Raw genomic sequence first — 27,628 nt, 5'->3', positions numbered from 1 at the left:
AGTTTTATGCAGCCATATTTATTTAAAATAGGCTGATTTTTAAGAGCAGTAGCAAATTCTAAAAATAGTCTTTCTCTTCTAAATTTACTGTGATGGAGCATGATGGTCTTTTTCCAATTGATTCTGTGAGCTGTATGCAAATCATAGTCTGCAAGGCCAGATTGACCATAGTGATGTGACTACAAATGTATTTTTTATGTTCTTCCATTCGGATGGTAGCTATAGAAGCATTAAATACTACTTTTAATCATTTTCTAGTGTTTCACTCCATTAAACTTTTATCATGAGTTTTGTTGATTGGATCAAACTAAATAATCTTCACTTATCTTTGATGCCAAAGACAAAGGCACTTTTAGATCTGGGGTCTGGAAAAGACTATAACCTTGATTTATGCCTTGTGAGCCAAAATAATTTAGGTCACCCTATGCAAAATCTGAGAAGGGTCTTAACTGACTTTCCTCATAGTCAACATAGACCAGTGTTAATTGACATTGGTATTTCTTTTCCACTTGTAAGATCAATGCCTTTTCCACACTGGAATTTTAAAAAGGCTGACTGGAATAAATACGCAAATGAACTTGACAAATATATTTGCTGGGTATCTCCAATAAGTAGTCATTTTAATCAATTTATAAGTGTAGTTCTGCTTGCTTCCAAGCAAAGTATTCCAAGAGGTATTAAGCATAACTATATACATGGTTGGAGCGAAGAATGTGAATTACTCTATAATGAATATCAGATGAACAACGACCCAAAAACAGCAGACAAACTTCTAGAAAAATTGGATATATCCTGAAGGAAAAAATGAGTAAATTCAGTAGAAGGTTTAGACTTTACTCATTCCAGCTGTAAAGCTTGGAGCCTTCTTAAGAAACTAGGTGGTAGTGCTCTATTGATTAAAGAACAACCAAGAATCTCCCCAGTCAGTTAGCCATACATATTGTTAACATAATTAATACATAATGTACCCCAATCAATAAAAAGCATACAAGATATATTAAGAGAAAATTAAAAGAATTTGACAAGTTTTTGCCTATAACTTTGAATTTTGCATGCCCTTTTATGCGGCAAGAAGTTGAAGCAGCCTTAAAGGAATTAAAGCCTGGTAAGGCTCCTGGTTTGGATAACATTCATCCAGAATTCTTGATTAATCTGGGAAGAAATGCAAGATTATGGTTAACTGAGTTATATACTGACATACTTACAATTTGTAGACTTTCCACTATTTTTAAAAAAGCAAAAATACTTTCAATTTTAAAGCCTAGTAAGCCTAATCATAAGCCAGAAAGTTACCGATCTATTACTCTCCTCAGTTATTGTTATAAACTCTTTGAAAGACTTATTTAAAAAAAGTGGAGCTTATTCTATTATAAATATGTCCCAATAGAACAAGCTTGCTACAGACCTAATTGTGGATGTTGTGACCAGGTTCTCTCTTTAGTAACTCGCATAGAAGCAGGTTTTCAAAAATGTTTAAAAACATCAGCAGCATTTATTGATTTGTCAGCAGCCTTCGACACTGTCTGGAGACAAGGCTTTTTATATAAATTATATAAAATCATCCCATGTAAAACAATAGTTCGTATCATTAACAATATGCTAAGAGATAGAAGATTTATAGTGGTCATAGGTAATAAAACTAGCAGCGAAAGGAAGTTAAATAATGGATTGCCACAGGGATCTGTTTTATCTCCCTTATTATTCAATCTGTATATATATGATATTCCCATCACTACATCAAGGAAATTTTGTTATGCTGATGATATAGCAATAACTATATAGCATAAATACATCAGTCGTGCAGAAGAAATTCTAAAAGCTGTCTTAACTATACTGGATGAATACTTTAATAGATGGAGACTGTTTAAATAGGAGCAACACAATATCTTGTTTTCATCTAAATAATAACTTGGCAAATGTGGAACTAAAAATTGAATTGAACAACACTATACTTCCATATAATAAATTCCCTAAGTACTTGGGAATCGCACTTGACTGTTCTCTCACTTTTAGGCAACATCTTTCAAATTTGGCATACAAACTAAGGACACGTAATAATATTCTACAGAGACTCTGTGGCACTACTTGGGGTTCAAGAGCATCTGCTCTTCGAACAACAGCCCTTGCTTTGGTATTCTCAAGTGCTGAATATTGTGCTCCTGTGTGGCTAAATAGCCCTCACACAAGGATTATCGATTCTCAATTGAATAATACCTTAAGATTAATTACAGGCTCTATTAGATCAACTCCAACTTATTGACTACCTTTTTTTTAGCAGGCATTCCTACAGAACTACATAGATTGAATTCTTTAGTCTGTGAATTTCAAAAAATTGCTGGTAATCCAAACCTACTCAATAGATTGAAATCTTGCCATCCATCACTACGAGTAGCAGCAGAACTAGTTCTAAACAATTTTAATCCTTTATTAAAGTGGGAGGAAATATGGAAGGAAAATAATGTTATTATCATTATTATTTAGGCCTCCAAGGAGTCAAAAGACTCATCGCAGGAGGTCCTTCCTAGGAAACACGTCTATCAAGGCTCATCGTGGGAGGTCCCTCCTGGAATCACAAAGTCTATCATACTACTCCTTAAACTCATTGACCGTTCTCGCTCTCACCACTCTATTACGTAATGCATTCCACGGTTCAACCACCCTCCATGCAAAGAAACCACGCCTCACTCTCTTGCTCACAGTTTCCTTTCGTAACTTCCAGGAATGGCCCCTTGTCATCACTCCTTCCCACTGTTCAACCAAGTGGAAGAACTTCCCAGTGTCAACCCTGTAACCACCTCTCAACAGTTTAAAAGTCTCAATCATATCACCTCTCCTTCTTCTATCCACCAAACTCTGCAGTCCACATTCCCTCAGCCGATCCTCATAACCAACATTGTACAGTCCTGAAACTGTCTTTGTTACCTGCCTCTGTACCCTTTCCACAGTTAATTTATCCCCTTCAAATCCCAGGGACCAAATCTGAGAACAATAGTCTAAGTGTGGTTTGATTAGGGTCTTATACAAAGGAATGATAACTCTTATCTCTACAGGTCAGTGTCCTTCTCATTATTGCAGCACTCCTCTGTGTTACCTTCACCACCTTTGTAACATGTCCCTTGAATTTCAGTTTTCTATCAATCATCAATCCCAGATCTCTTGTCTCCCCTACTTCCTCCAATATATGTCCACCAATAGAGTATGCAGTGTCCCAAACCTCAAGACCTTACATTTTGCTATATTAAACCGATACCCCATTCATTTGCCCATCTGTCTAGCTTATTCAAATCGTCTTGCATGACTACCACATCTGCACTATTACTAATAACCCTTCCCAGCTTCACATCATCCACAAACAACTGAATATCCCCTTGCAATCCACTGAATATGTCATTGATATAAAGGTTAAACAATATAGGTCCCAGTACTGGTCCTTGTGGGACCCCCACTTTTAACCCTCTGCCTCCTTGAAACTCTCCCACGTACACAACTCTCTGGTACCTATCGGATAGCCAATCCTGAATTCAGTTGACCAACCTGACATCCAAACCCATGTGCTGCAACGGGTTGTTAGCATATCTGCTCTCCAGCCAAAAGGCTGTGGGTTCGAATCCTGCCGTGGGCATGGATGTTTGTGATTGTCTGTGAAAGTACTAGTATTGGTAGTCGGTGGTAGATGGTGTTGGTGTTAGATGATGAAGATTGGTGAAGTAGTGAGACGAGGAGTTGTAGAATAGATGCCCTCCACCAACGAGTCTTTGGACTCCCTGGAGGTGTGATGTAATAATAATCTGTTCTACACCTGTTTCCTTATCTCTTCCATAGCCTCTTTTTCACATGCAGCTCCTGTTTAATATTGTTTGTCATCCACTTTATATCAAATTGTGTCCTCTTCTTCAGTTGTGGAAATGCTGAATATGCATTCACATATTCCAATCCTCTCTTCTGACACATTCTAGCTATTATGTTATTCAATATTTCTGCTCAGCTCGTCACAGTCATACCTAGGCAACACGCACACTATCTTTCGTCTCTGCATATTCTTTTGTACTACCTCAAGCAAGAGGCCACCCCTGCTACCATCCACCTTGGGATTCTAGTTTCCCTGCATGTGAAAGAACATTTGCATAACATCTTTAAAGGCGACCAAATCATTTCAGGATCGGATCTACCTTGCAAAACCTGGACAATACTAAATAGAATTTGGACAAACCATGGCCTTTTATGGTGATACCCTATAAATGAAACAGGCAATCATCTCCAATATGTGGTGCTCTATTATAGACTATGCAACACATTGTAAAAAAAAGTGTACCTTTTGTGCTTATCAGAATGACTTTACAAGTGGCTCCTGAAGCTCTGACCTGGATTTCAAATTTAGATCTGAATTTATAATGATATATATGTTTTTCTTATAATAACATATTAAGACTTTTACTTTTAACTTTTATTTTAATTTTTCAATTCCTTGGATTAGATTGATGTTTTCCTTTAAAGTTTTTAACTTAAAATATTTTAAATTATTCAGTCCTGTTAATATATAATGACATCATGATTCTCTTTTTTAGCATCATGTTTTTGCCATGAGCTATGTATGTATGTATGCATGAGTTTTTCCAAGCACTTAAGCCTTAACACATATTATTTATATACTTAGTTATTTCCCACAAAAAATAAAATAAATAAAACACCTTCTCATCAGCATTAATTTTGACACAAAAAGGAAAATTGAGCCATTACTTTAATTCCAAACAACTTCTAACTTAAATCACAAATCATCCTTCTGACCATTAAACATTACTCCCATATCTGGGGCAGCACTCTAAGAGTAAAGATACTGGACTTTACAAAAAAGGGAAGTCAGTCTGATTAATGTTCCCCTTCCCGTCCACTTACTAATACACTTCACTCTCTTTTACATGGGTGTTCAGTTTCTTCTGTTTGCATCTTCTACAAATACTATTGCTGCTGTTCATCTCACTTAGCATCAATAATATTCCCACTCTGTCCAATCAGTTCAAGTGCATGCAGCAACTAAACAACACTCCTTCACAGTACATCTTCTACCTCACAGAATAAATTTCTTCCCCTCTTTGTTCATCCCTTCCACTTGTGCCCTCTGGAACAGTTCACAGTCTTATGAGTTTCCCAAGAAATACAATCTATAGCTCTTTAAGATAAATGTGAACAAGGTCCTTCTTGTTCACCCACGGTTCTAGCATGTTAAGGTTAATCCATATAGGGGAGTTTCATTAAAAAAAAAATATCATTCGCAAAATCTAGATAATTTTTGTTCATCACGTTATATATTAATGCTTTCATTTTTGCATTTCTCATTGTCCAGTATTTTATGTTGGCCTATATATAAGAGGTTTGTTAGTCAACCTATAGTACATTAGTGTACATTACAACCTATAGTACATTACTGTATATGGCGAGAGAATTGGGAAACCAGGAACTTGTTCATATTGGATTTAAAGGCCTATGCATTGTATTCCATGGGAACATATAGAAGGGAAGGCTGTTACAGAATACAGCAGCAATAGGAGTGAAGGAGAAAGAGAAACTTGTTCTATGAATATGAATGTGATGGGTTGTATGCCAGTGGTAGCTGCACGTTTCAGTGGATTTAATAGTTGTGCAGGGGTAAAGTAATGCCTTCAACGAAAGAGGAATCCTAAATTTTTGGATGTCAAGAAGGCAATGGTTGTAATGTGTTTATGCCAAGAGTTTTGATCTCTCTCTCTCTCCCAAAGAGAGAGATCTCATCTTGCCTAGAGATTTGGGTATTGTCAAAGGTAAGGCTGGGATAATATGGTTCTTTTAACAATTAAGAAGATATTGTGGGAGAGAGTATGTGCTTTTACCTTTTGTTGCTTTTATTTCTTTAGTTGAATTCCTTTCCATATTATTTTGATTTTTTTTTTTTTTAATTTTCATACATTGCTTTTACTATGTTAGCTATTTTCTCTGGTATGCCATAGCATTTCATTAATTTCCAAATTACTTCTTTTGATGCTATTTGAATGCTTTATCAGAATCAGTGAATTCCAAATATTATTATTATTAAGAGAGACCTCTAGAGATTCAAGGACTCATTGAGGGAGGCCACATATTACATGCGACAGCTATCATACTTGTTCTTGAATTCATTCACACTGCTTGCACACACACAACATCCAGTGGCAGTCCATTCCAATCACTCACCACTCTGAGAGAAAAGTCTAGATCTTACTGCCTTCTTAACAGCATTCATTCTCAGCTTCCAAGGATGTCCACTTGTACTTTTCCCACCCTCCATGAAATGAAAAATTCCATCAACAAGTTTGTAAGTTTCAATCATGTCGCTTCTCTTTCTTCTATTTGCTAGCGTCTGCAGTTGGCAAATTCTCAATCTGACTTCATAATCAGTATGCCACAATGCTGACATCATTTTTAACATTCTCCTTTGCACTTTCTCGACTGTATCAGAATCGCATCAGAAACTCGGATACCAGACCTGCACACAGTAGTCCAAATGAGGTCTGTTAAGGCCTTGTAAAGAGGCAAAATGACCTCCTTATCTTTACATGTCAAAGTTCGTTTCAACATTGCAATTATTTTTTGAATTGTATTTGCAGTCTTTGCTACATTTCCCCAGAACTTCAACTTCCTATCTACTAACATTCCAAGATCCGTAGTCTAGTCAGTTTCTTCTAGCATAATCTCACCTGTATAAAAGACACTGGATATCTAATCATGCCAAACCACCCTTGCATGACATTTACTTACATTGAACTGACATCCATTTTCCCATGCCCACAATTCCAGCCTATTCAAATCATTCTCAAGTATTGCATATCAGGTGCATTCCTAATTACCCTATTTATCTTTGGATCTTAGCAAATAGCTGTATATCACCTGTCATATCCTTTCCATTGTCATTAATGTACAGATTTGAATAACAGTGATTGAATATGACTGATCCTTGTGGTAGACTGCTGATTATCTTACATTTTGTAGACTCACATTCCTTGTATACCACTTTTTGATATGTCAGTCAACCATCCACAGTAATATTTTATAATCCAAACCCATATTTTCCAATTTACAAGTTTTCCATGCTGTATTCTGTCAAAAGCCTTAGCAAAATCCAAAAGTATCATGCTGTATCCATTCCCCTTGTCTTGTTCAATGGTAACATTATTATAGAATGTGAGCAAGTTGATAAAACATGACCTTCTCAGCAAAGTAGAGATTCTGTCAACTCATTTTTGAATGTGAACCCTAACCAACTTTTCCAAAATCTTCACCGCCACTCCTGAGATACTGATTGGTTGATAGTTGATACGTCGGTCTTTGAACCCTTGAGCAGTAGGATTACCATATATTCTTTCTACTCTTGCAGAATAGTCCCTTTTCTGAGACTCAGATTATATAGCCTGATTAAAAGAATAGCCAATTTACCTGAATACTCTTTTATCACCCATGCTGATATCCTATCAGACCCTGTTCTTGAATTTTTTATGCTGTTTGTGCAACAGCTCTAATACTTCCTCCTCCTCATACACCTGAGGAGGTGAAGAGGTAGCAGTGAACTCACTGTTGGATACATCAGGTTGAGAGCATTTAGCAAAATAAGCACTTATTAGTCGAACAATCTCTTCCGCATCTATCACCCTCGCACCATCTGCATTCAGTAGTCTTTCATATTCATTCTTTCTTTTACTTGCAGCATATCGATAGAATTATTTGGTATTATGTTTAGCTTGCATAGCCAGTTTCTTTTCTTTCTCAGACCTAGCTTTCCATACAACACTTGTGGCTCTTCTAGCCTGCTGCTTATAATTTTCATAACAGAAATCATCCTTATGTACATGATATTCCTTCCGTATCATTCCTTTCTTATGAATCTCTTGCTTGATAAGATTACATATCCATTTGACTCCTACCCTATTTATTATTTGAAGTCTCAGGACACATTCTGATATTGCATCATGTAAGTAATTTTTAAATATTTCCCATGTGCTGTTGATATTCTTCCCATTCAGTAACCAATACTATTGTGCTGTACTCAGTATACTTCTCAATTGGTCATAATATTATATCTTGTTTTGTAGTTAAGCATGTAACCTTTTCTGAATGAACATTCATAAACTTAGAAACTGAAACACCCTGAGACACTATAATCAGATCTACCACTCTTTGACCACAAGTTCCTTCTGTCACATGCTGCAGATATAGGGCTGATCTACAATTCTGTTCATTGTTCAATAATTATTTTTGGAGTTATTCTTTTAATATTATTCTAGTGAAGATTTTACTAACTGTGCATAGAAAAGATCTATCACCAGTTTTTGCATTCTATTGTATCTACTTTCTTTTGGTATTTTCACCACTACTCCTGTATTCCAGTCATCTGACATTCTTCCTGCTTTAAGCAGTTCTGCTTGTGTTTTGTCTAATCCCCACAGCTTTGCTGTTTTTGAATTTCATTATTGCTTTAGTTATTTCTGCTTTTTTTTTATTGTGCCTTTATTTATATTCAATGTTTCTGATTCATTTTTTATTGGGAGTATGGTTTCCTGTATTGGGATTTTTGCCATTTAATATATCCAGATGAAAGTATTCAGTCCATCTTTTTACCTCAACAATATATTGTCTCATTTGTCCCTTATTGGCCTCTCTTTTTTTCATGCTTTTTCCTCCATTATCTTTTTTTGTTATACTGAATAGTTTCTTGGAATTTACTGCATTTTCTGCTTTCTTACAAAGTTCTTCTGTCAGTTTTCTTTTATCTCTTATGCTTTTTTTTTTTTACTTGTCTATATTTTTACCTTGTATTTTCTTTTCCATCTTTTCCTCTTCTTTATTTTGACTTTGGAGTAATTTTCTTCTAATTTCTTTTCTTTCTTCACTTAGAATCATAGTGTTATCTGTTATCCGTTATTCCTAGACTTTTTCTTGTTTTCCTAGTATTTCTTCAGCTGTTTCTTTCCATAATTGTTTTATATCTTACCATTATATATCTATTTTTTTTTCTTTCATTTTGTATTATTGTTTCCATTTGCTTACAAGAAACGTTTTCTGTAATATCCATCTTTTTCAGTTTATATTGTATCAGTTTCTTGTGTTTCTTTTTAAATATCTTCACAAATTTCATTTTTTTTTTTATGTCTTTTCCACTACTTTTATGTGGTCTGCATATGTATGCATCTGCTCTTTTCCTTGCTTTTACATTCTAGGTTTGTTTATGTACAAGACTGAACAAATATGCTTGCCCACTAGCCTGTGGTGAGAGTAAGTTTTGCTAGCTAGTGAGTAGCTGCAGACTCTCACCACAAAATAGGATATTTTTTTATTTAATAAAAAACAACAACTTGAATAGTGGTACAGTAATATTAATCATTTTGGGGAACTCCTGTTGACAACAGAGGCGTCTTTTCGCGTGAGTTACCGCATCGCACTTCATGATGAAGCTCATACAATTATTGGGATATATCATTAAAAAAAGGGGGAGGGTTCCCAACAAGTAAACATATTTCATGGTAAGGTTTGCATACTTTTTTAATCCCTGTTTATATATATTCGTATGTTTAAAGACTATACCTTCTATGATTTTTGTTTAGGGCTTCTGTTAAAGTCCATGTTTCTCCTCTGTATGTTAGGACAGGAAGTATGCACTGGTTGAAAACTTTCCTTTTTAGACTCATAGGGATGTCACTTCTAAACATGCCTCTCATTTTCCCATAAGCCATCCATCCGAGGTGAATTCTTCATTCAGTCTCTTTTCTTTGGCAATCCTCAAAGGATAACAATTGGCCCAAATATACACATGAAGTCTGTTCCATGGTTTACAACTTTGACAGTTCTATGGTTTATGTATTTATTCATCATTATTTTTGTTTTTTCTTATTATGAATCATCAATGATTAAATGCCAGCCTGGTTGGCCAAGTGGTTAGAGTATCTGCTCTCTAGCCAAAAGCTGTGGGGAATCCTGCCATGGGCATGGATGTTTGTGATTGTCCGTGAAAATACTAGTGGTGGTGATGGGCGTTAGTATAGATGATGGTGGTATGTTGTAGTTGGTGGATTTGAGTGGTGGAGACAGAGTTGTAGAGCAGTACCCTCCCTCGATGAGTCCTTGGATTCCCTGGAGGTGTCACGTAATAATAATAATAAATTAATTTAAATTGTTTTACTCCAATGCACAGTTTAGTGCTGTGCCTGACATAACACTAAACTACGATGCTGGTTTGAAAACCAGTGAAATATTAGTGAGTTTAATAAATATATATTTTTTCCTCTCTTGATGTTGTTTATACTGTAAAACATTGTTATGAATCGTTAATGATACCTACACCTTTGTATATGTTTATTAATAGAGTTATGTTTTTTTTTGTATGTGTTTGTTAAATTAGTGGTTCTCCTATAAAAATTTAATTCGATATTTTCATTTTCAGGATTAATCATAAAGTGCTTTTGAAATTGTATCCAAAAAAGAGAGAAGAAAGATTCTGTTGCAGATATGTTCTATAAGCGAGGCCAAAAGCAAATAAAGAAAACAGGTAATTCCTGATTAAGTCTGCATACAGTCAGCAATTTCTTTGAGTCATAGTAACATAAGCAGTTATACAAGATACTTTCAGTGGATGAGTGTTTAAAAAAAAAAAAAATCAAAACTGCAATTCACTTCTATGTTCAAAGGAATGTGGAAAACACTTGATAGGTCTGAATCAGAAAAATCATGCTTCCTTGTTCAGTATGTGATAAAACATTTAGGTATCCTAGTAAACTAAAAGCACACATGTTAGTTCACAATCAGGAGAAGAAGTTCTTATGTTCAACATGTGGGAAGGCATATTATACATCAAGCGAACTAAAGCGCCACTCATTAGTTCATACACAGGAGAAACCTTTCCTGTGCTCAGTATGTGGAATGGCATTTTATAGATTAAGTCATTTAAAACAGCACTTATTAGTTCATACGCAGGAGAAACCTTTCTTGTGTTCAAAATGTGGAAAATCATTTTCAAGAGTACAGACATTAAATGAACATTCTGTAGTTCACACTCATGAGAAATCCTTTCATTGTGCAACATGTGGCAAAGCATTTTCAACATCAAGTAGTTTAAAAGAACATTTATTAGTTCATACAGAGGAGAAACGATTTGTGTGTTCACTGTGTGATAAGAAATTTTTAAGATCACGTGATCTAAAAGTGCATTTATTGGTTCACACCCAGGAAAAACCTTTCCCTTGTCACACATGTGGCAAGCGATTTTCAACTTCAAGTGCTATAAGAAGACACTTGGTAGTGCATAGTAAAGAGAAACCCTTTCCTTGTTCAGTATGTAAAAAAACATTTTTGAGGTCATCTAGCTTAAAATCACATTTATTAAATCACACTAATGATCAGCATTTTAATTGTTTAATTTGTAACAAAAACTTTTCACAATCTGATAGTCTGAAAGAACATTTATTAGTTCATACTGAAAGTAAAGTGTTCTCTTGTTCGGTATGTGCCAAAAACTTCTCGCAATCATGTCATCTAAAGGCACACACATTAGTTCATACCAAGGAGAAGCCATTTCTTTGTTCAGCTTGTGGTAAGGCATTTTCATGGTCCACTAATTTAAAACGACATTTAGCACTGCATTCCAAGATGTCAGGCAGAACTTTTTCTTATTCACATAACAAACTACCTCAGTAGTTAGAAGAAACCATTCCTTTCTTCAACAAACAGTGATAATATGCAGTATGGAAATAATCTAAGATATCATTAAAAAAAATTGAGGTATCTTATGCAGCATAGCAATTCTTATATGTTGATCTCATTATCAGCATTTGAACCTTTTGCTAACTGTTTTTGATATATGGAGATATTTTATTTATTGTCATTTGTAACATAATTTTGAATTGTTTGTCTAATTTTACTTCAAAGAACAATCAGATTTAAAGCAAAATTCAGATGCTTGACAAATTTTAATCTCATACTAAATTTCTTTCTGAATACATATGCATCCAGAAAGAAATCTATTAGATGTTAAGCACTTGTGAAATAATTTGTAGTGATAATAAGAATGTGGTATATAATTTTCAAATTCGTGTTGTGTAAAACTTCACTTGATGTTGCATAACACAGAACATCATGTTTGTGGTTTAATGGAGTATTGACAGCACTAGGGAAAGATTAAAAACTGTTTTCAATACTTCCAGTATTTTGTTTGTCACTGAGACATCTTCAGGATAATTACAACACACACAAAGGCAACATAGTACTAAATGAAATACATGGCTATGACTCTAGAATCCTATCTTGGTGATGCACCCTCTATGGGCATTGTAGGAGGCCTAGGTTTTAAACTGGAATCACTGAGGATTATCATCATCATCAAATTCCTGCCATGTACCCTCAAGGGATGTACAGGATATGATAGTACTACATGAAAAATTTACATCATTACTAACTTCCTATCTACAATTTTCCTCCAGATCAGTCTGTTACTTGTCAAGACTCCAATATTATCAGATCTTATATTTCTGTCATCTAAGGCACTTTGTACAGTATCAATCAACCTATTTCTTAGTCTTCCTCTGGGTCGTTTTCTTGCCAGCCTGGCAGCAACCACTTGTTTTCCTAAACTTTCCTTGTCCATTCTGTTTAAGTGACTATACAACCTGAGATTAGCTCTGCTAACACATTCCTGGATGCTGACAATGTCAAGTTCTTTCCTAATATTCTCATTTTTCATATGATATTGCCATTGATGCCATCTGTTCATACCTCTAATCTTTCTTAGGATTCTCATATCTGCAGTCTCTAGTCTTTGGTCAAGTGTTTTACTTCTGACTCAGCTCTCAGATCCATAAGTTAAAACTGGTTTAAACACTGTCTTGTGTACAGCTAATTTAGTGTTCTGACTAATTTCTCTCTTATTCCATATGAATTTATTCAATTGACTTCCTACCATACCAGCTTTATTGATTCTGTTGTCTATTTCCATATTTAATTTACCATCTTCACTAAAAATCGTGCATAAGTAGATAAAATGTTTTACTTGTTCCACAGGTTCTCTGTTCACAATTTTCAACGATTCTGCCTATTTTCATTGTCTTTGTCTGTTTTATTGCTGACATGTCATATAGATATATAGATATGTAATACCATATCTATTACAACAGCTATTCAATTTAGTCAGGGAATCTTGCAGACTTGAGGCCGATTTATTTAGAAGTATAATATCATCTGCATAAAGCAGAGAGCTGATATTAACATCTCCAATTTTGATATCATGTTTAATACCACTTTCCTTTATAATGTGATCCATATAGATAATGAATAACAGAGGGGATAATGTACATCCTAGTCTGCACACCAGATTTAACATTAAACCATCTTCCTGTACTTCATTCAATTCTAACTTACAATTCAAATAAAGACTAAGTATTGCTTGATATAATGCCCCATTGACACCATATAACTGTAGCATATTGAATAGCTTCTCTCTTGGCACCTTGTCATATGCCTTTTCCAGATCTACAAAACTTAAATACAGATCTTTGTTATATTTCCATGATTTCTCAACTATTTTTCATAAAGTGAAGATCTGATCCTGACAGCCTCTATTTGGCCTGAATCCAGCTTTCTTCTCCAACCTTTTCTTCCACAATTCTCAACCATTTCTCAAGTATGCTTGCATATGTCTTACCAGGAACACTATGTATAGAAATACCTCTGTAATTCTCACATTCAGTTTTATTTCCATTTTTATATATGGGTACTATGAAAGCTCTACTTCAATCATCAGGAATTTGTCTGTCTGTCTGTCCAGGCATTTTGAACTATGCAGCCACTGCAAAACATTTATACCACCATACTTCAGCATTTCTGGTCCAATATCAACTACTCCTGCTGCCTTTCCACATTTAAGCCTTTGGTGGCTTTTTCTACTTCAAGTATGGATATGTATTCCTGACTGTATGCCTGTTGAATGTTTTTTTATGACTGTGCTATCACTGCTTGTTTCATTTAGCAATTTCTCGAAGTTATTACTCCATACTTCAAGGATATCTTTTTCTCCCGTTTTCATGTCAACTTTATGATCTCTAACTCCTTTTACAGCACTCTTTCCTCCATTTCTAAGCTTCTTCAAACCTCCAGAATATCTTACCCTCCTTCTTGATATTTATTTTCCATGTTCTTGCCAAAGTCCTCCCATGACTTGTTTAGCTAGTTTTACACAGTGTTTAGCTTTCTTACATTTGTCTATGTATTCTCAAAGAGCACAAGCTGACTTATTTGCCAGGAAATTTTGATATCCTTTCTTCTTTTCCTTCACCGCCTGTTTAACTTCCTGTGTCCACCATGGAGTTCTGATTTTTCTATCCTTGCAGACAACCACATGCCTCTCTGGCTGAATCAATCAAGATTTTCTTTAAGGCTTGCCACTGAATCTCCAAGGTTTGTTTCCTGTTCTCAAACTCTTCCATTTTTTCTTCAATAATCTTTGTGTATTTTATTCTACAGTTCACATCTAAGAGCTGCTCAACTTTTATTCACTTGAAAACTTTATTGCATGTTATTCTTTTCAATATGAAATTCAATTTTATCCTGCTAAAGACTAAATAGTGATCACTTCCAATTTTAAATCCTCTGTACACTCTGGTGTCCTGCACCAGGGAGAAAATATCACTATCAACAATAACATAGTCAACGAGACTTTCTTATTTCTTGCATCTTCTCTCCATGTGAATTTGTGCACATTTTTATATTGGAACATGGTGTTGGTAATAACTAGTCCATGTCCTGAGCAGAAATCCAACAGATATTTGCCGTTATTATTAGCTTTGCTCTTTTCTTTGAATTTTCCCAAAATATTTCTGTATGTCTCACAATCATTTTGTACTCTGCTATTTAAATCCCCAAGAAGGACCAACGTTTCATTTTTCATTGTATCAGTTGCTTTCTCTAAAGCCTCAAAAAAATTCTTCACTTCTACCTTAGTAAAACTTTCTTTTGGACCATAGGCACAAATCAGTTTTAATGTCCAATTCCCCATTCTGATATTTGTCCACATCACTCTACTTGAGACTGCCTGCCATTCAAGAAGATTAACCTCATATGTAGTGTTGAATACAATAGCTACTCCTTCTTTTCCTTGATTGTCATTGCCTGAATATAACATTTTGTATTTATTGCTCAGAAAGATCTCACCAGTTTTTGTCTACTTTGTTTCAGTCACGCCTATTATGTCGATCTGGTACTTGTCTAGTTCTTTTGCTAGTTCCATTTCTTTTGTATTGATGCTTCTTACATTGATAGTACCAATCTTGAATTCTGATGCTGAGTTTGGACATTTTCTGTGATTTGTTCTTCCAGTAGCTGACTTTTCTCTGTTCATCTTGGTTCCCTGACAAAAACAAGGGGGGACCATGTTTAACTGAAGACTTCCCAGCTTGCATGAAATTCTGTCATGTTGTACCATCATTTTACATTGTGGTTTAAGCCAATAAGAATACAAATTGTTGGCTAAATCCCAAATTGCCAAACCATCTTCATTTGTTCAGTATCTAGGTAGATACCTAACAGGCTGCGCCAGGAGACAGTGAGTATTGGACATTAGGTCAGAAGCCCCAGTCAGTTCTCCACATTCCTTAAAGGGCTATGCAGAGGTCTCCTCCCAGTTATACATCTTTGACCCTTAAGCATCCTATTACTACAGTCCTAATTATAATTTATAATTAATTCTTAGCACAAAAGTTTGTGGGAATAATATGTGCCATCCCATATTCTTGGGATTCTTAGACCATCAGTGTTGTTAAGATTAGGGTGGTTGATTAAAATTGCACAGACTTCCTCAAATTTGAACTCGTATTGAATTTTGGTATGATGTAATGAACAGGTGCCTTTCCAGTCAATTCTGTGTAGAGTATTCGGAGCATGATCAGAAAGGCCTGGTTTACAATAGGTATTAAATTTAATGTGTCATGTTCCTTTTTTTGTTGGATAGGAATTGTGCATCCAGTTTCACCTACAGGAAGCAAATTACAGGTGCACTGAATATAATATACTTCAGGGTGGGCCACGAAGTCAATCTTTGCACGAGTTGAATGAGTTCTTAATTAATTTTACAGGTTTAAAGGCAGCATTAAGGTCATATTTCTGTAGTATTCTGTTTATTTTATTTCATATGCCTTTAATGTATGGAATGGCTACAATTTTATTGTAATCTAGTTTATTTTTATTATTAGGTTCAGTCTTGTGAAGAATTTTGTTGATAGTATTTTTGCTTTAGCCATTTTTTAAGAAGGTATTGCTAATAACTTCTAATTGGCACTTTAAATGCTTGCTCATTGGAGCAAATCATTGAAGTCCTGTTTTTTAACACACTAATGATACGTAGTTTTTTGCTTTGGGTTGTGGTAAAAGCTTACATGTAGGCTTACTGTACATAGTAAAAGAAAAACTGCTGGAAGGAAGATGTGTGACAAGTATATCTAGAAATGGAAGTGTTCTGACTTTCAATTTCAGATGTGATTGTATGCATTTGTATTTTTTGTTTAGGTGATTGAGGAAGGTGTCTAAAGTCTGGCATCCATGGAGTCAGATAATGAAAACATTGTCAACATACTTAAGCCAGACTTTGCATTTTAAAGTAAAGGAATCTTGAGCACATTGCTCAAAAGCTTCCATATAAAAGTTAGGAAATGGGGGATAACAGTGAGCCCATAGCTTTGCCTTCTTTTTTGCAGGTAACATATTTTGTCACACAAAATAACTAGAACATAGTACATGGGCAAACAGCACCATGGTATCAGGTAGGAATTTGTCCTGTAAAGGAAGAATTGTGAAATCTGAAATAACTTTTTTTTTCTAAAAATAAACTATTTCAGTTGTTTATATAAAAAAAGTTATTTTTTCCTTTAAAAAAGTAAATTTCTTGCATGAATGAAACCAAATCCTTCAAACCCTACAGCATTTTAAAAATCATCTCATAAAAAAAAAACTTCTGATATATTTATCAGAAACAATCTTTTGTACAGTATATGACAGTTCTGTAGCATTCAATTAAAGGTACATATAATTTTTAAAAAAATAATAAAATTTTATTCCTCAAATGGAGTAGGCACAGAGCTCCTTTAGTGTAAGCCAGTGACAGCTCATACATAAGCACTGCGACACTGCAGCACCCCCAAGGAAAAAATGAAAAAATTAAATTTTGTGTGTGTTTATAAATAATAATGCTTACAACATTATATAAATGCAATACAACATGTTAAAGGTTACAGCTTATGTTTTGACATTGATTGAATAGTTAATAATTGGAATTGTTCAATTAATGCTTTAGATCATGAAACAAATGCACTGCGATTTAACAGTGTCAGAATTATCACGTTAGGCCAATTGCAGCTAGCCTCGCCGATATTCGTTTGCACTTCTCATTGCATGTTATAAGTGATTCCGACACTGCTCGTTTGGGCAGTGTATCGTATGCTTGCGCGCGTTATTTCTGTGAGATATGAAATTTTTATTATTGGTGCATGTTCGTCGTGAGGGTGAACTATTTTCTGTAAATTTTATTTTGTTAAAAAACATATAATTATTTATTTATTATAGATACAAGGCTGAATTATGATGAGTGTCATTGTTGAACATATGAAAAGAATTATATTTTTTCAATTATCGTTACACGAAACAAATGCACTGAGATCTAACGCAGTGTGAGAATTATTGCGCCAATTGCAGCTAGACTCTCAGATATTCGTTTACGCTTGTTGTTGCACATTACAAATGATTCCGACACTGCTCGTTTGGACAGTGTATCGTATGCTTGCATGCGTTATTTCTGTGAGATACGAAACTTTTATTATTGGTGTTTGTTCATGGTGAGGGTGAAATATATTTAATAAAGCAATTTTTTAATATGTAAATTTATTTATTAATACTCACTGTATAGATTATAACCAAAACCTTGGGTGGACACGTTTGGAAATCCCACCAGAACACCTGAGCTAGGTGGTGGAGGATCGTGACCATTGGAAGTTCCTCTTGCAGCTCCTGCCCCCACAACCCAATTAGGAAAGGTGGGCCTTGAAGATGTATGTATGTAACAAATTGGTTACTGATTAGGAAAAAAACATTTATTTATTTATTTTTTTTGTTTTGTATATGCAGCACCCCCACTTAAAATTTTCACTGGCCGCCACTGGTGTCAGCAGTCTTTTTTAAAGACAGATGGGCTTAATCCTTCAAGCTTTCACCAGTAATGACCTTAAGCTATCAGTGAATTAAGGCTTTTCAGAAGGGAGAACATGGCAGACAAGTGCTACCATCTCATGTCTGTAACAGTGCGAGTTCTATAGTTGTTTTTAGAGATGTAGAGTTAAAAACTTAAGCTTTTGGGAGAAGAAACTATTTGCTTCTGCCTGAAATCAAACTTGAGAATTGGCTGAAGAAAGGCTTAGAAAAAGTTCCTCTAATCATAACAGTATTATTTAAAGAAATTAGCAATATATACTCATATATTAATTGGAAAAAAAAACTTAATATTTCTAATATTTTGGTGGTGTCAAATTGCTATTTTCTGGTTACAAAGACTAAATTGATATATGTATGAGCTGGGATGAGTTTTTTTGGCTGTTAAACTGAAGTTGAGGCAGTTTTGTATAACCATATTTATTAAAGTTAAGGTAGTTCCTTAAGGCTGAGGTGGATTCCACCTCGGCCTTAAGGAACTACCTTCGTATTTGAATATGTGTCTGTGGAGTAAGGGAGCCTTTTTCCATAGTATTTTGTGCTGAGTATCCAGGGCATGGTTTGCAAGTCCTGAGTGACTGCAGTGGTAGAACTGGATGTAGTCTTTGTGTTTGGCAATTCTGATGTTAGCTGTCCTGCCTGTTTGGCCATTGTGTCAAGAAAAGGCAAACAATTACTTGATTCTTTTTCAACTGTGAAGTGAATTTTGGAATGTTTGCATGGAATGAGAAGTTAGCTGGAAAAGAGATCAATGCAGCTTGGGGGATTTTCAAAAACTATCTAGTAGATGCAATGCCTAAGTGTATTCCAAGGGTGAGAAGGTTAAATAAGGTAGGTGTGAGATGGATGAATAAAGAGATCAAGCATGCGATACAGAGAAAGAAGGCATTGTGGAAGCAGCATAAGAGAAGTGGAAATAACCAATTCCATTAGGTCTACAAAGACCAGGCAAGGAGGGTGTCTTGGTTGTGAGGGTAGCTAAAGAGAGGTATGAACAGCAGTTAGCTAATGAAGCCAAAAAGAATCCTAAGTAGTTCTTTCGATATGTAGCCCAGCAAAAGAAAGAATGATTATGGAAGGATGACATTGATAGGAGAAAAATGGCATAAAGACAGCTGTTGCAGAATGTGTGGTGAAGATACTTAATGAGCAATTCATAAAGGTCTTTTAATCTCGTGAATGTGACTTCATGGAGAGATTGAGAGCAGTAGATGATGGGGAGGAGAGACTGACTGTAAGTGAACAAGATGGGGAGTTGAGTAAACTAGATGTAAATAAGGCTGTGGGACTTGATAATATATCACCGCGTATTCTGAAGGAATGTGCCAGAGAGTTGACACCTGTCTTGACATATTTTTTTAATACGAGTCTTGCACTCAGACAAGTCCCTAAGGAGGACAAGATTGTGCCACTTCATTAAGAAGGTGATCAAACTCGAGCATCAAACTATAGGCCTATCTGTGTGTCAGGTGTTGTGGCTAAGTTGTTGGAGAAGCTTGTGAAAACTAGGATCCAGAGTTGGGTTGACAACAATGATATTATCTTTGATGGATAGCATGGATTTGCTAAAGGGAGGTCATGTTTTAGTGATCTACTTATTACAATAAAGTGACTGCTTCCTTGGACAGAGGAGAAGGATACACAGTAATATACTTGGATTTTGCAAAGGCTTTTGATAGAGTACCTCATAATAAATTGATAGTCAAAATAGAGCAGATGGGGTTGGATATTAGATTAGTGCATTGGATTGGAGACTGGCTATCTGATAGGTGTCAACAAGTTGTGTATGGGGAGCGATATCCAGGAAAAGGAAAGTCACTAGTGGAATGCCTCAGGGGTCTGTTTTGGGGCCATTACTGTTTAACTTGTATATTGACGATATAAGTGAAAATTTGGATAGAGATATTCAGTTGCTTGCATTGGGACGAACCATGGAAGATGTAGCCTTACAAGAAGACTTGAATAAATTGAGTGATTAGGCATTGAAATGGAGATGCGAGTTCAATGTTGCAAAATGTAAGGTTTTAAAATTTGGAAAACAAAGATGGGATGCAGAATTTATGCTTGGTGAGGATATATTATTGGAGGTGGAAGAAATAAGAGATCTGAGGTGATAGCGGAACAAGATCTGAAATTTAGAGGACACATAGCCAAAATTGTGAAGACAACTCAAAGGCTTCTGGGAATGATGCGGAGGACACTGATGTGTAGAAGTAGGGAGATTCCTGTTCTGTTGTATAAGGCTTTGATTCGGCCACACGTGGACTATTGTGCCCAGATTTGGTCACTGGGTTTTCAGAAGAATGAAGAGATGTTGGAAAGGGTCCAAAGGCGATTGACTAAGGTAGTTTCTGACTTCTGGAATGTCGAGTATGAGGAAAGAGTGAGAAGATGTAATTTGCAGAGTCTGGTGGATAGGAGGAAGAGGGGAGATATGATAGACCTACAAGTTGGTAAGGGGTTGTTATAGGATTAATGCTGGAGAAGTTCTACAGAAAATAGTGGGAGATCGGGGGGGAGGGAACCAGAGGTCATCCCTGGAAACTGTATAAAGAGGGTTGAGTAGGGGAGTGAGGGGCAGGTTTTTTTTGTGTAGAGTTGTAAATGATTGGAATGCCTTGCCCGAGGGTGTGGTGTCTGCAAGGAGTTTGAATGTGTTCAAGGCATGGTATGATGAGCTGTGTGTGTGATACAAGGACCTCCCAGATGAGTCTTTGACTCCATGAGGTCTTGGGATAATAATAATAATAATAATGTTTGCTGTTAAAGTACTTTACAAAAGAATAAGAATCAAATAGCTGTTTGCCTTTTTCTCAACACATGAGTTATTCACCATTCATATGGTTTCCAATCTTTTCCATTTATACAAAGCCAACGCGCACACAGAGAGAAAGAGAGAAACCACTATATAAACAAGTCACATCTAGCTCAACAGTATGGAATTCTAAAAACACTTATACACAGAGCTAGGGTTATTTGTTCTAATCTTTGCCATATTTTCTTAGCCAATGGCTACAACTCCTACAAAATATATAAAATATTACATGAACAATAAATTACACGATAACCACAGCCATTAATTTTAATGAAATGAAAGTAGAGATATTTTGTACTGAAAATAACAGTACATCATCAGTGTGTAGAAACAAGCAAATCAGAGGAACGGGAATACAAATTGCATACAACAGTCAGTGGTTTACCAATTAAAAACTGCTGTGTGCTAGAAATTAATATTAATAAATAATATGATTAAAAACTCCTTTTGATGGTTACATAGAATAAGAATCTCTCAAATGTTTAGGAGAGAGACAATCATTCCGATTCAGATTTGGCTGATGTAAAGGCCTTCACAACGTTCTTTAAAAAGGTGTTCATATTTAAACCTGCATCTATGGAAAAGACGAGCTTCTCACTCGATATTGTTTTTAGTGTCAATACTATGTTGTGCCAGACCAGACTTTTGAGAGCTTTATGTATTCGATATAATATTGATGTTCATTAATTCTTTTTTCCACAGAACTGCCCGTTTACCCAAAGTATGTTAGATTGGGTTGTTATAGGATTTACCAGCTAATGATTACATTATCATTAGTTGATAAATGCGAGCTAATGATAGAGGGTGACAGTTTGTATTTTGTAGATGGCAACAGATGAGAAATTTTGTTAATAGGAAAATATGTGGGAATGAGTTGATGCTTCTTCAAAATTCTACCAATCAGTTCCGAGATGCCAGAAATATAAGGGATTGGAACCCTGATGTCTCTTGAAGAATTCCGATGTGTTGGAATATAGGAGTCAATTATCTGTTGGATTTGATTAGGATTGGAACCATTAAATTCCATTAACATTTTGATAGTGAGAAGTTCTTGTAACCTTGAGCGAGAGGAGCACGCCTTAGGTGCTCTATTATTTAAAGACTTGATAACACCTTTTTTTTTTTTTTTTTTTTTTTTTTTTTTTTTTTTTTTTTTTTGAGAGGTGTGATGAGCAGACTTTTGATGAATGTATCTGCCAGAAAAGGTAGGTTTTTGGTTGATGAATTACTGGAGGCTGTGCATGTAAGAAGGATGTCCATTTGTCTGCCTTTCAGTGTATAATATCATCAACAGCCTTCTGTAACACCACATCTCTTGGAACTTAAAGAAGCTAAACTTCTTTAGGTTTCAAGTTTCACATCCATACTTTGCTGTTACAGCAACCTATAGATGTGGATAAACAGCTGCATCCAAAATCTTTAACTTTTGTTCGTGTGGAGAAAGATCCAGATTTTAGACAAGTCTGACTGTTGTTTTAGCCATTCCTAATCTTCTTCTTCTGCCTTCTGAACAGCAGTTCTTCACATTAATTATGGATTCCAGGTACTTGAACTTGTTAACTTCAATTCTTTCTCCATCAAGGTACACTTGTTTCTCAGGAGCTTACTTGTCTGTACTTCTTTGAGAACCATAATCTTTGTCTTGCTAGGATTGAGTTGAAGTCCTCTGTTCTTACTGGTCTCATTAACTTAGTCAAGAATTTATCTTAGTTCTTCCTTATAATTACAAAGGAGTACTGTATCATCAGCTTACCTCAGATTACTGATCAATCTACCACCTATTCTAATTCCTGTCTTAAGTTTATCCAATTCTACACACATGATGTCCTCAACATAGATACTAACAAGTGAGGAGAAAGTTGGCATCCTTGCCTAACTCCCCTTTCCAACCTGAAGCCAATCAGTCAATCCCACACCTGTTCTTACCCGTTGGTAGTTAGCAAAAAGCCATGGCAAGAACTAGTGTGAGATTGACTGAAAGCAATCAGTTAATTCAACACCTGTTCTTACCATGGCTTCTTGCTAACTATACAAGTTAGTTAGTTATCAAGCTGACAGTGTGTTGAGGAAAATCCATTACTTTCATTACTTCCTACAGTTTTACATGCTGAACACAAAGGTTTTGGCATAGTCTATGAAACAAATTACCATAGAGGGTCTAAATCCTTTATACTTTTTATATGATCTGTCTAAGGCAAAGGATCCAATCTCCAGTACCCCTATCTTTCCTAAAACTTGGTTTTTCCTCAGGCATCTCTGCCTCAATCCTATTTAGAATGATATTTAATAAAATCTTGCTTGTATGAGAGATTAAACTAATAATTCTATAGTTCTTGCAATCCTTCATATCTTTTTTCTTATGTAGTGGTATGAAAACATATTTCTTCCAGTCTGTAGCCATGAAGCAGCCCTAGAAGAAATTTTTAAAAACTTGGATTGGAAAAATAGAGGAATTACAGTAAATGGGAATGAACTAAATCACCTAGGTTGCTGATGATATTGTTCTTTCAGGAAACTCTGCAGAACTTCAACAAATTGATTGTAGAAAATTAAAAAAAAAAAAAAAAAAAAAGATAAAAACAAAAATAATATATAATAAATACATCACCAAAAAGTCACTACAAATGGAACACCAAGAAATTGATATAGTAACCCTCCTATGTTTACCTAGGACAAAAGATCACAGTAAAGGGAAACTAAGAAGAAATTATATGGAAAATTCAAGTTGGTTGGGATAGCCTTCGGAAAAGGCTATCAATCGCCACCACCATAAAGCACTCGAAGGTAACTTCCCGATCTGCCTTAAAAGAAAAATATTTGACAAATATGTATTTCCATTCATAACATGTAGAAGTGAAACATGGATTTTGACAAACAAGTTGAGTAGTGAAACCTGTCTACTAGAATTGGATATGGTAACTGCGATTGAGTGTAATGGGTATACTTTTTAGGAATGACAGAAGAGATGGGGGGGGTGCTACTAATGATATCAGATGATTAAGTCCAGTTAGGTTAGAAACAAGAAAATAATGATAGTAACAATGTCCCATGTAGGGGTGAGTTTGAGGCCATTAGGTGTGAAGTAGAGGCTAACAGAATGAAATATATGGTGGGGGTGGGGTTGCTACAGACCTGGCAGCTCAGTTGCAGGGGACAAAGAAATGCATCACCAATTTGATCAGTAATTAAGTGATCATTATACATGACTTTAATTATCCAATCATTGATTGGGTAGAAGAGAAATCTCATAAGAATGAAAAGTATTTATTGAATTGTTGCAAGATAACTTTCTCAATCAGCATGTGAAAGAAGGAACTCAAGGTTAAAAGTGTTGAATTTGTTCATAGTGTCAGAAGGTGTCTCTGTTAAAAATGACTATTTTGCCAACAGTTGGTGACAGTGATCATGCTATGCTTTCTAGAGAAGTGTTTAATTATATGGATGTTTCCATTAGGTTTCATGCTGAACTACAAAGATGGAAATTATAATCAACTTAGGAGAATGCTATCTTTGGTCTTATGGTATCAGTTACTGAATGGGAAAAATGTCACCAAGGAATGGAAATTCTTGAAAAACTGTTTAAATGAGGCAGTATCTGAGTGCATCTCTAGTGTTCGAAGAATAAATAGGTTGGGAGTGAAATGGATGTGCAACCTTATTAAGCAAGAGATTCAAGAAGAAGATGATGTGGAAAGAATACTGTGAGAATAAGAATGAGAGGAGTTATGAAATATATAAAGCTCAGGCCAGACAAGTAATGAGCATTGTGCAGAAAGCTAAATCGAAGTGTGGAAAGAAATTAGTTGTGCAAGCTAAAGGCAATCCAAAAGAATTTTATCATTATGCTGCAATAAAAGAAAAAATGAATGTGGAAGAATAACTTTATTGAATGCAGATAGTAATCTAGAATCAGAAGCTAATGAAATTGTTCAGTTAATGAGTGCTCACTTTTCTAAAATATATCAACCAGGTATATGTGACATGGTTCATAGTGTTATTGCTACATTGGATGAAAAATTAGAAGTTCCTGAAAATGAGGTTGAAGAACTGTTGTATAACCTAGATAAGAATTTGTCAATAGGGACAGATGGAATATCAGAACGTTTAATAAACAAATGTTTGGCTGTATTGGCCAGGCCTTTCATGTGTTTGTATAACTTGAGTCTCAGCTCAGGAATGGATAGAATGTGTGATAGTTCTATTGTACAGGGGTGGTGGTGCAAAAACTGATGTGTCTGACTATTGACTTATCAGTATCTTTGGTGTTGTGGTAGCGAAGATTTTATAGAAGTTGGTAAGAACTTGCATGAAATGGGTTGACAAGCAAGCTATACTCTGCAAGGAGCAGCATGGGTTAACTAAAGGAAGTTCGTGTTTTAGCAATTTGTTCATATTTTATAACAATGTTATAGCTGAGTTGGATAAAGGAAATGGATACTTATTATTATTGTTATGTAACACCTCCAGGGAGTCTAAAAACTCATCAATGGAGGGCACCTAGTCTACAGCTCTGTCTCCACCACTCACTCCACCAACTACAATGAACTTCAACTACCATCATTTACACCAACGTCATCTACTGCCCATCATCACTAGTATTTTCACAGACAATCACAAACATCCATGCTCATGGCAGGATTTGAATCCACAGCCTTTTGGATGGAGAGTGGATACACTGACCACTCAGCCAACCAGGCCGGCAATGCACTATGATAATGTTACATTTTGCTAAGACATTTGATAAGATACTACATGAAAAGCTGTTGCATAAACTGGAGAATATGGGATTGAAATATAAAGTCTTGACTTGGATCAGTGGGTGGTTGACAGACAGATATCAAAAAGTGGCATACGGTGGGTGTGAATCTGCCAGATTAAGGTGATCAGTGGTGTACCTCAGGGTTCAGTCCTTGGGCCATTGTTGTTCAATCTATAGATTAATGACATTAGGAAAGATCTAAGAGGAGATATGCAATTGTTTGCCAATGATGAAAAGATAGGCAGGACAATCAGGGATGCAACTGATATTCAGCACTTACAAAATGATTTGAACAGGCTGGAAATTTGTGCAAATGAAGATGGTTATCAGTTTAATGTTAGTAAGTGTAAAGTTATGCACTTTGGTGTAATGAGATTTCCAGCCACACATTATGTTAGTGGGGTTATGCTACAAGAAACTGATGAGGCTAGGGATCTTGGCATAATGGCGAATAGGAATTTGAAGTTCAAAGCTCGCATAGCAAAAGTTTCAAATACAACTCAGAGGATAATTGCAACGTTGAAGCAAACCTTGATATGTGAGGATAAGGAAGTCATTTTGGCTCTTTATAAGGCCTTGATATGACCAAGAATTACAAAGATTATATCCAGATTATGTGATTTAGATTGAGGACAGATTGCGAGTATATAGATTAGACTGGTTAATAGAAAAAAGAGGGGTTATATGATAGAGGTATATAAATTTTTGATTGGGTGTTATAGGATGAAATTTTTTGTTATATGGAAGGTGGGGAGATGACACAGGGTCATCCATGGGAGGTAAGTTTGTTTGCAGTCAAGAAAGGGATAAAAAGCTAGGTTTTTCTTCATGGACATTCCTCATCATGCCTCCAACACTGAACTTTTTCTTAATCACCTCTACCTCCAAACGCTGTAGATGTCTGCAACTGATATCCATGATTGCAGCTCTGATCATATCTTATCTATGTCTCCTTTCCACAGATTGATCTCTTCTAAGCCAGTCTCAGCTTTGATCCCTGTGACACCACAACAGTGCTAATTGTAGGACTCCAGAAATACAACTTAAATCTATTAGCCACAAAAACTTTTACTTGGCCAAGATATCGGTCTGCTTTATATAAATACTATTTTAGGTGGTGATGCAAAAAACTAAACACTAAGAATGTATTACAAAGTAATACATTCTTTAATTCTCACTATATGTAATTATACAGAAATATGCTTTCTTTTAATGTAGATTTAAAATGTATGGCAAAGCACAGCCCATCACAACTCAGTTTGTGATTTCTTTGTTTATTGCTCATAAGGAAGGTAGAGTTATATAAATTATCTATAAACAGTAATTTAATAGGGAAGACGATAAAATTCATGCAAAGAAGAAAGTAGATACTGGTATTTTTTTAAAATAACAGTATCAAAAATCATTTTCATTATGTAAGATGTTCAAGTATTTAATTACTTGTGAGTAGGGAATGTTCTAAGGAGTTAACATTGGCCTTGGCCTACCTGTTTAACAAGAGTCTTGCAACAGCACAAATCCCAAAGGAGCAGAAGAAAGGCAAAATTGTTCCACTTCACAAAGGTATTGATAAGGCTAAGGCAACAAATTATAGTCTGTGTATATCTGGATTTGTGGTTAAGGTATTGAAGAGGTTGATGAGATATAGGTTACAAAAGTGGGTTGATAACGGTGCTATTCTTTGTGCTTGTTAGCATGGGTTTGTTAAATGCCGGCTTGGTTGGCTGAGTGGTTAGCGTATCCACTCTCCAGCAAAAAGGCTGCAGGTTTGAATCCCACCATGGGCATGGATGTTTGTGATTGTGAAAATACTAGTG

At 35.5% G+C, this 27,628-nt stretch overlaps 1 protein-coding gene across 7 annotated transcripts in view; it reads left to right on the top strand.

Annotated features, from left to right (window-relative positions):
• Window positions 1–27,628, top strand: part of LOC150098685 (uncharacterized) — an 83,297-nt gene that overhangs the window by 12,009 nt on the left and 43,660 nt on the right. For 4 of the 7 annotated variants that reach the window (XM_090404716.1, XM_090404714.1, XM_090404712.1 and 1 more), the window contains exon 2: window positions 10,442–10,546. The gene's annotated coding sequence lies outside the window, so the exon portion shown is untranslated. Of the gene's footprint in view, window positions 1–10,441; window positions 11,776–27,628 lie in introns of those variants that run through there. The other 3 variants (XR_016549461.1, XR_016549460.1, XM_090404715.1) reach the window with 2 other exon arrangements.

This window comes from Typopeltis vanoorti, chromosome 15 (genome assembly GCF_054136105.1).
Source record: "Typopeltis vanoorti isolate ZY-2024b chromosome 15, IOZ_Tvanoo_1.0, whole genome shotgun sequence".
In the NCBI taxonomy this organism is placed as follows: Eukaryota; Metazoa; Arthropoda; class Arachnida; order Uropygi; family Thelyphonidae; genus Typopeltis; species Typopeltis vanoorti.
The sequence above is the reverse complement of the archived record's forward strand: the minus strand, read 5'-3'. Positions and strand labels throughout refer to the sequence as shown.